This window comes from Oncorhynchus kisutch, unplaced genomic scaffold (genome assembly GCF_002021735.2).
Source record: "Oncorhynchus kisutch isolate 150728-3 unplaced genomic scaffold, Okis_V2 scaffold3992, whole genome shotgun sequence".
Taxonomy (NCBI): domain Eukaryota; kingdom Metazoa; phylum Chordata; class Actinopteri; order Salmoniformes; family Salmonidae; genus Oncorhynchus; species Oncorhynchus kisutch.
Genome location: NW_022265937.1, coordinates 1 through 4762, shown reverse-complemented (window position 1 = coordinate 4762; position 4762 = coordinate 1).

The window sequence follows — 4762 nt, the reverse complement described above, 5'->3', positions numbered from 1 at the left end:
CTACCATCAAGGCAAAGGGGGGGGCTACCATCAAGGCAAAGGGGGGGGGCTACCATCAAGGCAAAGGGGGGGGGCTACCATCAAGGCAAAGGGGGGGGGCTACCATCAAGGCAAAGGGGGGGGGCTACCATCAAGGCAAAGGGGGGGGGCTACCATCAAGGCAAAGGGGGGGGGGCTACCATCAAGGCAAAGGGGGGGGGGCTACCATCAAGGCAAAGGGGGGGGGGCTACCATCAAGGCAAAGGGGGGGGGGCTACCATCAAGGCAAAGGGGGGGGGGCTACCATCAAGGCAAAGGGGGGGGGGCTACCATCAAGGCAAAGGGGGGGGGCTACCATCAAGGCAAAGGGGGGGGGGGCTACCATCAAGGCAAAGGGGGGGGGGGCTACCATCAAGGCAAAGGGGGGGGCTACCATCAAGGCAAAGGGGGGGGGGGCTACCATCAAGGCAAAGGGGGGGCTACTTTGAAATGTTTTAAATATATTTAGATTTAACACTTTTTTGGTTACTACATGACTCCATATGTGTTATTTCATAGTTGTGATGTTTCCCTATTCTACAATGTAGAAAAACCCTTGAATGAGAAGGTGTGTCCAAACCTTTCACTGGAACTGCATAGTAACATGTGTTCATTTGAATTAATTACCATATCGGTTTTCAACTTATTTGATGCCCAAAAAGGAGTACGAAGCCGAAAGGTTACGTTTCATTCATCAAAAAACTACAACTCCAACAGCTGTATATGTCTATCTTTCGAGAGTTTGCAGCAGGGGAGAACAAGCTGCCTGCTCTCATTTAGGATATCAAGGCCGACCAGGGTACTGAGGCATTGGTTCAGAAAGTTAGAGTCCCCCATTATAATCAATGGGAATATGGCAAACTTCATGGCCAATATTCGTTGACATCATTATTTTTTCACTACACAATATGACCAATACTTTTGACCAAGTCAGTTAAGAACAAATTCTTATTTTCAATGACAGCCTAGGAACAGTGGGTTAACTGCCTGTTCAGGGGCAGAACGATAGATTTTAACCTTGTCAGCTCAGGGATTTGATCTAGTAACCGGTTGCTAGTCCAACGCTCTAACCACTAGGCTACCTGCCGCCCCCAAACAAGGTATGTCCTTGAACCGATTATTTAAAAAGAACACACATCCCAATGAAGGGAGCAGTACTGAGCTAGCCTTCAACGTCACTTCCTGGAATAGCTCAAACTGCATGTGATCTTTCCAAAAACTCCTCCATAAAGCAAGATGGCGACATGCTGAAATGACACTTCCTGATCTTCAAACGCGCCACTGAGACTTCACATAGGAAACAATGGGGTGACGCCATTGATGGCTTCGTCCTTATTTTATACGATCTGGTTTGCAGGTCTACAAAAAACTACTGGCAGGTTCAGTCACAAAACCCAGCATAATATTTTTACCACGCTCCAGTATGGTAACAAGGCTGCAAGAGTGGTAGTTCAATTTCTTAACTTTAGGAGATGGGTAATTCGTTTCTGAGCGTCAAATATTTTTATAAAAGGCAACGGTTATGAGCAAATGTATATATCTTAAATGACCGCGTTTCATGAATTAATCATATAATCTTGAAAGCCCATTCAAGAGATTATGGGACACGACCCAGAAGTAACGTGGAAGTGGCCCTCGCTGGAGGAAAAGGAAGGGAGTGTCCAACTCGGCGGAAATCTTCTCTCTCCAGCAGGTGGCGTTGTTTCGCCCACCAAGCAAGGAGTTTTGTATGGAGGCCAAAGAGATTGTCGGATTTGTTCATGTAACAGTATAACTTTACACCGTCCATACCCGGGCACGAACCAGGGACTCTCTGCACACAGCAACAACAGTCACCCACGAAGCATCGTTACCCATCGCTCCACAAAAGCCGCGCCCTTGCAGAGCAAAGGGGAACCACTACTTCAAGGTCTCAGAGCGAGTGACGTCACCTGATTAAAACGCTATTTAGCGCGAACACCGCTAACTAAGCTAGCCGTTTCACATCCGTTACATTCAACAACAAATAATTATTTGCTACCTGAGTTATTTGGTCTAATATCCGTAGAGCTTAAGTTGTTACGAGTGTACTTATATAAGTAGGACACGTGACATCCCCGAAACTTAAGAAAAAAAAAAAACCACTTTAAATCCGCGGTGTCTCAAGATGGCTATGCATGAAATGGGGCATAGCATCTCTCCTCATTGAATAACGGCGGTTGACGTCAACAACCCTCATTGAATATTCAAAACTGGATTACAATAATGAGATGAGATGTATTCACCAATCCAAAGAAAGGATAGACCGAAGCTTGACAGCCCGCGGTGCCGCTTTTGTGGACAACGACTCCCAACGGAGAGACGTACTGTATCTTGTCAGTATATCCATCATCTTTGCTGTCGCTTTCACAGCTATTTCAATCTAGGAAGTAAATTCCAATGGTCTAATTTTCATGGAAGTAAATTCTAAGGCCCACCCAACAAAACAGGCTTCAAAAGAATGTGTTTCATGGTTCAGGAAGCGGAACCGAAAAATGAAGATCATTAATTGATAATTAATTGTATTAAGAGTAAGAATTTGTGATCTACAACTTGTAAAAGTTGTTACTCCTCGTTGCTTTTCTCCACTAGCGATGCGTGAGAAGGGTTGGCTACCCCTCGTCAGAAGTATATTACTGGGATTTACAATACACTACTACTACTAATTTATTACACTTCTATAGGGTTTTTCATAGAATCCCAAAACGCTTCAAAAACAACACATTTTAAAAAGGTTTTTTACCTGTATTAACCAGGCAAGTCAGTTAAGAACAAATTCTTATTTTCAATGACGGCCTAGGAACAGTGGGTTAACTGGTCTAGGAACAGTGGGTTAACTGGTCTAGGAACAGTGGGTTAACTGGCCTAGGAACAGTGGGTTAACTGGTCTAGGAACAGTGGGTTAACTGGCCTAGGAACAGTGGGTTAACTGGTCTAGGAACAGTGGGTTAACTGGTCTAGGAACAGTGGGTTAACTGGCGTAGGAACAGTGGGTTAACTGGTTAGGAACAGTGGTTAACTGGTCTAGGAACAGTGGGTTAACTGGTCTAGGAACAGTGGGTTAAGCTGGTCTAGAACAGTGGGTTAACTGGTCTAGGAACAGTGGGGTGTAACTGGATCTACGGAACATTGGGTTTAAACTTTGCGTCTAGGAACAGTGGGGTTAACTGGTCTAGGAACAGTGGGTTAAGCTGGTCTTAGGAACAGTGGGTTAACGGTGGCCTAGGAACAGTGGGTTACCTGGTCTAGGAACAGTGGGTTAACTGGTCTAGGAACAGTGGGTTAACTGGCCTAGGAACAGTGGGTTAACTGGTCTAGGAACAGTGGGTTAACTGGTCTAGGAACAGTGGGTTAACTGGTCTAGGAACAGTGGGTTAACTGGTCTAGGAACAGTGGGTTAACTGGTCTAGGAACAGTGGGTTAACTGGTCTAGGAACAGTGGGTTAACTGGCCTAGGAACAGTGGGTTAACTGGCCTAGGAACAGTGGGTTAACTGGCCTAGAACAGTGGGTTAACTGGCCTACGAACAGTGGGTTAACTGGCCTACGAACAGTGGGTTAACTGGCCTAGGAACAGTGGGTTAACTGGCCTAGGAACAGTGGGTTAACTGGCCTAGGAACAGTGGGTTAACTGGCCTAGGAACAGTGGGTTAACTGGCCTAGGAACAGTGGGTTAACTGGCCTAGGAACAGTGGGTTAACTGGCCTAGGAACAGTGGGTTAACTGGCCTAGGAACAGTGGGTTAACTGGTCTAGGAACAGTGGGTTAACTGCCTTGTTCAGGGGCAGAATGACAGTATATAGCTCGGGGATTTGAATTTGCAAACTTTCGGTTAACTAGTCCAACTCTTTAACCACTAGGCTACCCTGCCACCCCTACACTCTAACCACTAGGCTACCCTGCAACAACAAAAATGACAAGCAATATATATCATGACAGGTCGACGAATAGAAGCCGAGTCTTTGAACGCTGCATCCTCAGAAGAGAGCGGGTCAGTTCATGGTTTGAGCGGAGGGAGTGGTCAGAGGATGGTAGATGACGGTGATGGAATCTGCTGACAATCTTGTAGAGGTCAAGTCAGGGAAGCAGCCTGAGTCATGTAGCCCCTGGACTTCTCCTCTTCCACTCTGTGTATTACACATTTAGGTGATGCCTCAGGAGCTCTGCATATGAAATATCAATAACAGTCAACTCAGTATTATTAAAATAACATTATTTGGATTAAGAAATTAAAATATACATATTGTAAAACACCACTGCAATGTGCTCCTGAACTGGTGGTGGCGGTATAGCGGAGTTCACAGTAGAGCTAATCCAAAATCCGGACCGGAAGTTAGACCGGAAGCAGAAAGAGGCTGATGTAGCTAGCCAGCAGTCTGGATTAGCTGTCCACGTAATTTTGTTGGAAATTCGTCAAATATCACAATGATACGGTTGAAAAATATGCTGTGACCTTGCCAAACTTTAACTGTAAACACGGAGCAGGCAATATTTGCAACTACTATTTTTATAGTTTTGTAATCGGGTTTAGCAAAGCAGTTAGCTAGCTTCCTGGCTGCCGTTAGCCTAGCTAGCTAACCTTTGTCAAATTGTAATGGCAAGTGCTACTAGTAGCGAGGCTATTTCATTCGCTAGCTAACGTGACCTCGTGGTGAACATTTCAGAGAAAGGACGTGGACGATTTCAGAAATTCATTTCCCGCTACAGCATTTAGCTAGCTGCTTCAA